A 9,599-nucleotide genomic window follows, 5' to 3' on the forward strand; every position below is an offset into this window, starting at 1 on the left:
TCTCCGCTGACGTCCGCCCCAGTTTAAATACAAGTTCCCGGGTTTTTGCCGGCGCCTGCCCCGCCCCTCGCCTAAATGTTATCTGCTTATAAAAAGGCGACAGGGTTAGGGTAAGGGAGACACCGGGTAGGTTAAGAAGCAAAATAAAGTGGTATTTTATCAACATCTGTCTTCTTTCTTCTCCAGGGCCTCTTTGTTTGAGCTAGGGCTATTTTTCTGTTGCCAGTTTAATCGGATTTCCTCACCCTAATGTACCTGGAAGTGTCCATTTATCTTCCAACTCCACTGGCACCACTACTCTAGTTAAAGAAATCATCATCTGTCATCCAGGCATCCAAAGTATCCTCTTAACACATCCCCCTACTTCTACTTACACCCCTCCAGCCCATGCTCCGTTTCCAAATATTGAAATTTGACCATATCATTCTCCTTAAAATTCCTTACTGGCTCCTACTTGCCTCAAGATAAAATCATAATTCCACAAGCCCTGCATAATCTGACTCCTGCCTACTGATCTCCCTCACTTCTCTGCTCCGGACTTCCCTCAAGAGGCCATGGCCCTTGGCTTTCCCTCATCCCCTCGTCCATATCATTCTTACTCCTGCTGATTCTTTTAGTCTCAACTGAAACACTGCTTCTAGGAGTAATAACACGTGGAGGGAATATAACATATGGTGGTCTCTGTTCCTAGGCAAGATTGTGGAGGGACTTTGCTGTCTTGTTTACTACTCTACTGCCAGCACTAGTACAGAATTTGCCTCAGGGTAAGCCTAACAGGAACTCACATCTATCATCAACAAACTGCTAAAAAAAGAAAAATGACATTTGAATGGAAAGAAGCCATACTAAGACTTGCAGTTGACTTTCAGTAGAAATAAAATTCAGAAGACAATGGAGCCACACATTTAAAACACAGAAGGAAAATTAACTGTTAAAACCTAGGATTTGATATATAAAAATATATATGGCTCAAAAATGAAGACTAATTATGTTTTCTGACAGAAACAAAGAGAATTTGTCACTGCAGACCTTCAGTGAAAAGGATACTAAAAGATATTTTTCAAATAGAAGGAACACGTCCCCAACGGGAAGCATACAAAGGAAGGACGTGATAGAGTCAAGGTAGATATATGCATAATCTAGATGACTATGGACCACACAAAGTGATAATGAGAAAACTTTTGGGGTCATTTCTTTTGAATTTTATTAAAACTGGTTTATGGCTTCCCAGGTGGCTTAGTGGTAAAGAATTGGCCTGCCAATGCAGGAGACAGGGGTTTGATCCCTGGATCGGGACGACCCCCTGGAGAAGGGAATGCAACCCACTCCAGCATTCGTGCCTGGAAAATTCCATAGACAGAGAAGCCTGGTGGATTACAGTCCATGTGGTTGCAAAGAGTTGGACATGACTGAGTACACACACACACACACACACACACACACACACAAAGGCACTTGCTAAGACCAAAGATGGAGTTTTTTGATGTTTTTGTTTGTTTAAGTGAATGAACAATGTAATTTATCATAAGAATTTGGGTGCCAAAGCTGGGCTATCAAATCACCAGCATGATTCAAACTACGCTGAAATAAGAGAGATATCCTATTTCAAGAAAAATTAAGAGGAGGATCTTTGGGAATAGAAAGTGAAAGTGTTAGTTGCTCAGTCCTGTCTGACTCTTTCCAACCCCATGGATTGTATAGCCCACTAGTCTCCTCTGTTCATGGAACTGTCCATGCAAGAACACTGTAGTGGGTAGCCATTCCCTTCTCCAGGGGATCTTTCCAACCCAGGGATTGAAGCATAATTAGTGTGTGTGTGTGTGTGTGTGTGGTGATTGTCTTTTCCTCCACTCCACTCTCTGGATTCTATCTATTCTTTTTTTTTAATTAATTAATTTATTTGACTGAACCAGGTCTTAGTTTTGGCATGTGGGATCAAGTGCCCTGACCAGGGATTGAACCCATGGCCCCTGCACCGGGAGCTCGGAGTCTTAGCCACGGACCACCAGGGAAGTCCCTGGATTCTACTCTTTCACTCTGTCAGCAAACATTTCCTGAGCCCCTAGCCCCAGCACCAAGGTAAGGCCCAGCTCCAGGAAGCACCATTCATATTTTATGTTCTGTGAATGGTGCTCAGGGGTGCCCCATTCACATTATATTTTCTGCAAATGGTACCTTTTTCAGTTCAATATGACATGAATAGTGTCCCCTGGAGTTGGGCACCCAGTTTGATACTGATTGGGAAACTGAAATGAACAAAACAACCACTCAGCCCTCCAGGAGCTGACTGAAAATAATCGAGTACTAATACTATTTTGCATCTGATGGGTCAGTTCTTTCTTTTTTCTCGCTCTCTTTAAAAGTTAAAAATAGCTGAAGTATGTGTGATAGACTAGTTCTTTTATAATGCAATATGTTATTTTGTTCTTACTAGAATGCTTGGATGAATATTTTTACTAAGATTCCTACTTAAAAATGAGGAAATTTAGGATTAAAGAAGATGAAATACTGACAGAGTACGGATTCTCCTTTTGAGAAACAGAGCTCTTAAAACTTTCAAGGTTCCAATTTAGGAAGCCTCATCCTATATTATATCAAACATCCTAAAATGTGGCAGCATGCACATTAAATAAAATTTATAAATAACTATATATAAATTGAATTGAGTTTAAGTAAATAGTTGACATAATGCTATATTTTGTACATCTTTAATAAAATATTAATTGTTTTTATGCAGTTTTCTTATCGTATTTTGGAGCTAGCATTGAAAATTTTTTCATGCCTCAAACATTTTTTAGGTCCTTGAAAATTCATGGCTATCCAATGGAGAAAACAATCCTAGATTAAAGGTGGAGAGGTCTGTCATGTTGTCCCGATGGGAGATGAGGTGTTGTTTCTTTGGGACATCTCTTGAGAACTTTTCCTGCCAGAAGAAACAATTACCAGGCTTCTCCATTTCCCCACTTTTCAGCCCAGAGATCCTCCTTTCCTTGCTCAAGAGCTCCCTCATCTTAATCTGTTTCCTAACTTGGATTTGGTTTTTTATGTGAGTCACAGCCTGCAAAGTCATTGATTCATTCCTTCAACTCAGCCTTATTGAGCCCTATTGGGTGTTAGCAATTGCACTAGGAAAAAAATAGATGAATCAGAAATCCTTCCAAGTCTAGGGAGGAGAAAGACAAAAGCACACAGTACAGTGTGCTGAGGGCTCGTAGGCAAACTGGCCATATTCTTAGAATAAAAAATTGAAGGATAGTCTACAGTGAGGATTCCTCCTAATTTATCAAATAGGTATTGCAGTTTACCATGTGCAAGTCTCTGGGGACAGAGCAATCACCAAGGTGCCATCTTTCTCATGGTCAGAGGAGGAAGACAGGCAATAAATGAATACTAAACAAAAGACTGCTAATACCAAGAGCACATTGGTATGATCGCTATGTAGGACTGTTTCAGTTCAGTTCAGTTCAGTTCAGTCACTCAGTCGTGTCCAACTCTTTGCGACCCCATGAATCGCAGCACGCCAGGCCTCCCTGTCCATCACCATCCCCTGGAGTTCACTCAAACTCACGTCCATTGAGTCGGTGATGCCATCCAACCATCTCACCTTCTGTTGTCCCCTTTTCCTCCTGCCCCCAATCCCTCCCAGCATAAGAGTCTTTTCCAATGAGTCAACTCTTCAGATGAGGTGGCCAAAGCACTGGAGTTTCAGCTTTAGCATCATTCCTTCCAAAGTACACCCAGGGCTGATCTCCTTCAGAATGGACTGGTTGGCTCTCCTTGTAGGACTGTTTAGCACTGTGTAAAATATACATACCTTTTAATCCAATAATTTCCATAGACTCTCTAACCAGCAATTTCTCTCATAGGTGTATCTACATCTACACAGTCTCTAGGTATACCTGCACAAGTGCAAAATGGGGTAAAGTACAAAGCTAGTCAAGGCAGCATTATTCATTATTTTCAATAGCAGAAAAAAAAAGAGAAAAAACGAAATGTCCAGCTATAGGGAATGAATTACATAAATGGAGGGAGATCCAGGTAATTATCATAGAATACAAAATAGAAATTAATAAGAACGGGGCAGATTTATAATATCTTGATGTGGACAAACCGTCATGATATTTTTGGTAAGTATAAAAAAGCAAGATACAGAACAATATGTGTGTGTCTACACATTACCTCGTGTGAGGAAAAACAAGAGTATATATATTATGTTTGTTATTTTTAGAGACTATACTTAGAAAGTGGAAATAGTTGTTGCCTCTGGGGAGAGGTGGAACTGTGTATCTGGGTGACAAGGAAGTGAGAGATGTTTTTTATTCTTGTACTTTGAAAACTTTGTGCCATTTGTATGTCATCAGTTAGAAAACAGGTATAACGTAAAAACTCAGTTTCACATAGTCACAAGCACTGAGTAATATAATTGGAAAACAACCTGAATGAGGGAAGGAGGCAAAGGAGGGAGGAGGAGAAGGCCACTTTGGATTAGGTGGTCAGAGACCTTTCTGAGAAAGTGACATTTGAGCTGAAACCTGCTTGACCAGAAGAAACCAGCCATGCTAACACCTGGGGGCAGATTGTTCTAGGCTGAGGGAACAGCCAGTGCAAAGGCCCTAAGGCAGAAACAAGCTTGGCATCTTTGAAAAACAGAAAAGAAAGCTGCATGACTGGAAGGCTCTGAGACCGAAGTGAAGGCCAGAGACTAGGTTCTGGCAGGTCTCAGGTCAAGGTGAAGAGTTTAGGCAACAGGAAGCCATTAGGAGGTGTTTCAGCACCGGAGCTAATGAAATGATCTGATTTATGTCGAAAACATTTACTTTGGTATTGTGTGGGAGAAAGGAAGGATTGAAAGCGGGCAAGATCCAAGATCAAAGACCTATGCTTTTGCCTGTGGAACTGATGGAAGCTTAGACCAGCCGGTGCTGGCATTGGGAAAAAGATTAGATGAACTGGAAGAGGAATCGATGGATTTAAAAAAATGATTGTATGGGAAGTGCAAGGAAAGAGAGGCATGGGTTCAGTCAATGAAATCATCTGGAACTGGAGTTATCCCCTCCATATCAAGACTTCATGATTGCCATAGCTTTATGCTTCTGAAAGCTTCCTAGTTTCTTCTTCCCCAAACCGAAAGCCAGAGGCAAGAATGTCCTCATTCACACCCCAGTCGTCTGTATCTACAGCAGCAAGTGGAGTGAGCATGGGGTCCTCAAGGCTTGAACAGAGCAGCAAGACCCAGTGCTTGTGAAACAAGGAATCTGGAATCTGCCAAAAAGATGACTCAATGGTGCTTTCAAGGGACAAGTGTAGGGGTTGAAAGGGTCACTACTCCCACACCAAACCCTAAAACACTGTGACCAGGAAACATTCAGTGCAACTCTCATATTTCAGATGGCAAAGTGAAGCCTTATTCAAGGCCACACAGCCCAGTTACCACGTGAGGACAGCCGACAGCCCCTCAGATGCACTTAAGGCACATACTAAGCAGTCAGCACAAACACACCGACAGCACAGGACATGGGATCACAAGCCGTGACAGCTGTGCGTGCCCAGGCCAAGATGGAAGCCATGGTTGCTCCATGCACCTGCATCAAAGCCAGATGAGAGCCCAGGCAGCCTAGAGAGGGAGGGAGGCCAACTCCCCAGGCCTTAGCCTGCATTCCTGAGAGGGGCTGAGGGGCTGAGGGGCTGAGGGAGGCGATCAGCACACCCAGGGTCTCACGTGTCTGGTGTGTCCCTCTAGGCTCCGCTCCTTTGCTAACCTGGGGACTGGGGTTAACAGACGGGCCTCCCAGAGGTTAGGTTGCAAGTTAAGAATAGGTTTTCTGACCAGAAACTTCCAAATTACTCTCCTGTGGCCCCAGAGAGGCCTTGTGCCTACTTTCGGGGGACTCCTTCTGACCAACCAATTCATACAGACACTTCCCGAGCAAACCTTGCCCCAGACTAGAGGCCTTGTGGGGCAGGCCCCAGTTTGTGACCTGGACCTCGGACTGTGGCCCGTGTCTCCTCCCTTTTTCTGTTTATTTTCAGTCCTCTGACCCCTGGCTGGCTGTTGAGGTAGCCAGAGAGGAGGAGCCTCTGGTGCCAACACACGCACACACACACGCACACACACGCGCACACACACACACACAAGGCCTCCTGTGCCCCCAGTGTCAGCGGCTGGTCAATGATTGACTGGTATTTCACAGGCTGCTGGTTCCAGCCCCCAGCCTGTTGACCCTTCGAGGTCACCTCCCTGAGCCAGAGCCCCTCCCTGCCTCTTCAGTGCTGGTGGTCACCTCCACTGCCCGTGGACCTAGTACCTGCAGCCAAAGACCTGCTCAGGCAGATCTGACGCGCTGCCCTCTGTCCTTCAGTCACCCTCTTCCTCTGCAATTCTCACTCCCCAGGCCCCTCACCAGACCCTTCTGGCAAACTCTCAGGTTCCTCCAGCAACCCCAGCAGTCCCCAGCCCCCCTGCTCCCTCTGAGGCCCCCCCTCTGTCTTTGTCCCTCAGACATCCCCTTTCCTTGGCTGTCCTGCCAGGCCCTGCTGGAGGGGCAGTTGAGGGGAGAAGCGAATCAGCAGCGCCCACCCCTGCCCCCCTTCCTCTCCTCTTGTCAAACACCAGACAAGGTTTTCTCCCCTTCCTTCCTGGCTCTGAATGGGCTCTTTCTCCTTGGGAAACTCAGCCTCTCTGGAGCCTCCTCCCGGGGCGTGAAGTTCTGACCCCCGCTCCTCCCCCCGTCCCCACTCTGGCTCCCCCCACCCCCCCAACCCCCGGTGGCTCCACCCTCCCCCAGCAGCCCTCCAGGACCCGGCATTGTCTCCAGCCCAAGTTTCCCCCAGAGATCTGAGATGCAGAGAGGGTGGGCTTGTGCAGAGAGGCCAGAGCAGGAGTAGGGGGTGGGGAGGCGAATTTTTGTGGAGGGAGGGACCAGTTGTTCCCCGGATTTCTTGGAGGATCCTCCTTTGACTCCTTTGTGGGGACCCGCAGGGAGAGTGGGTTCAAGCACCATTGATTCCAGGCTCTGGACCTGAATGGATAAAGCCAAAGTCTCAGGGCTCCTCTTCTGCAAAATGGGGAAGGACATCCCCTCTCCTGGTGCCCGAGGACTCAGAGAGACGAGGAGTGTGGCTCTGAGACAGAGGGTGGCACACAATGGGGATCGCTTGAAGGTGGCACCACAGCAATTTTGCTGGCAGGACGAACCCTCCCCCGTGGCAGGGTGCACGGGGCCCGGGGGTCAGGGGGCGTCTTCAACCCTGACTCTAACACCCTGATGCTCTTGAAGCCACAAGCTTGGGTGCCTGGTGCAGATGCAAGCCCTCCTGCGTGTGGCCAGCAAATGACTCTTGGAGCCAGAGCAGCGCCCCCTCTCTCTGAAGGGCTGAGAGGCTGCAGGTCTGAGAAGCTCCTTGACTAGGGCCTGGGCTGGGTGACGGGTGAGAATGAGGGGCTGGTTGTGCTGGCTGTTCCACTTTTCCCTTGTTAGCCCTGACAATGTCTTGGGCAAATTTGTTAACGTTTTTGAGCCACCGTTTCCTCACCCCTAGAAAAAATAGGGATATTATTGATGCCCATTCTGAAGGGTCACCGTGTCCCCCCACACAGAAGTATTTCTTGAACATATATGACTGTATTCCAAAGAGTAAATCCATTGTACCTCATCACCCAGGACACACATGACTTACCCCACTTACCTGTAGTGAACCTTTTCGATTGCATTCTATTTCTCAACAACAAAAAAGTTTTGTCCTGATTACTGAAATTAGTTTCACAACCAACCCAGTGTTTACTGATCTGCAGTTTGAACATTACTGGTTAGGGCCGGAGGTGGACTTACCATGGTCTTAAAGAGGAGTAAGGGGATTTTGCTGGTGGTCCAGTGGGCTAAAAGTCCTCGAGTCCACTGCAGGGAGCATGGGTTCCATCCCTGTTTGCTACAGGGAACAGCCAAAAAATAAATAAAATAAAGTGGGGTAAGTTTCAGGCTCCTCATTTGCATGTATGTGTCTGATTTTGTACTCATAACGTTGTTTTCCTTTTCTTAAAGAGCTGCTGCTGCTGCTGCTAAGTCGCTTCAGTCGTGTCCGACTCTGTGTGACCCCACAGACGGCAGCCCACTAGGCCCTTCTGTCCCTGGGATTCTCCAGGCAAGAGAGTTCCTCAAATTTCATAACTTCAGGCCCCACAGAACCTAGATGTGCCCAATATAACTAAAGCTGAGACCACTTATTGGGCAGTTTTGTTGTTGCTGTTCAGTCACTAAGTCGTGTCTGACTCTTTGCCACCCCATGAACTGCAGCATGCCAGGTTTGCCTGTTCTTCATGATCTCCTGGAGTTTGCTCAGACTCATGTCCATTGAGTCCGTGATGCCATCCAACCACCTCATCTTCTGTCACCCTCTTCTCCTCCTGCCCTCAGTCTTTCCCAATATCACAGTCTTTCCCAATGAGTTGACTCTTTGCATCAAGTGGCCAAAGTATTGGAACTTCAGCATCAGTCCTTCCAGTGAATATTTAGGGTTGATTTCCTTTTACTACGTGCTAGATACTGTGCTGAAAGCTTCAGGAGTATTATCTCTTTTAACCCCTAGTAAAGGCAATGGCACTCATCTCACACGCTAGTAAAGTAATGCTGAAAATTCTCCAAGCCAGGCTTCAGCAATACGTGAACTGTAAACTTCCGGATGTTCAAGCTGGTTTTAGAAAAGGCAGAGGAACCAGAGATCAAATTGCCAACATCCGCTGGATCATGGAAAAAGCAAGAGTTCCAGAAAAACATCTATTTCTGCTTTATTGACTATGCCAAAGCCTTTGACTGTGTGGATCACAATAAACTGTGGAAAATTCTGAAAGACATGGGAATACCACACCACCTGATCTGCCTCTTGAGAAATCTGTATGCAGGTCAGGAAGCAACAGTTAGAACTGGACATGGAACAACAAACAGACTGGTTCCAAATAGGAAAAGGAGTACGTCAAGGCTGTATATTATCACCCTGCTTATTTAACTTATATGCAGAGTACATCATGAGAAACGCTGGACTGGAAGAAACACAAACTGGAATCAAGATTGCCGGGAGAAATACCAATAACCTCAGATATGCAGATGACACCACCCTTATGGCAGAAAGTGAAGAGGAACTAAAAAGCCTCTTAATGAAAGTGAAAGTGGAGAGTGAAAAAGTTGGCTTAAAGCGCAACATTCAGAAAACGAAGATCATGGCATCCGGTCCCATCACTTCATGGGAAATAGATGGGAAAACAGTGGAAACAGTGTCAGACTTTATTTTGGGGGGCTCCAAAATCACTACAGATGGTGACTGCAGCCATGAAATTAAAAGACGCTTACTCCTTGGAAGGAAAGTTATGACCAACCTAGATAGCATATTCAAAAGCAGAGACATTACTTTGCCAACAAAGGTCCGTCTAGTCAAGGCTATGGTTTTCCCTGTGGTCATCATGTATGGATGTGAGAGTTGGACTGTGAAGAAGGCTGAGCGCTGAAGAATTCATGCTTTTGAACTGTGGTGTTGGAGAAGACTCTTGAGAGTCCCTTGGACTGCAAGGAGATCCAACCAGTCCATTCTGAAGGAGATCAGCCCTGGGA

Source organism: Bos taurus, chromosome 19 (assembly GCF_002263795.3).
Source record: "Bos taurus isolate L1 Dominette 01449 registration number 42190680 breed Hereford chromosome 19, ARS-UCD2.0, whole genome shotgun sequence".
NCBI lineage: Eukaryota > Metazoa > Chordata > Mammalia > Artiodactyla > Bovidae > Bos > Bos taurus.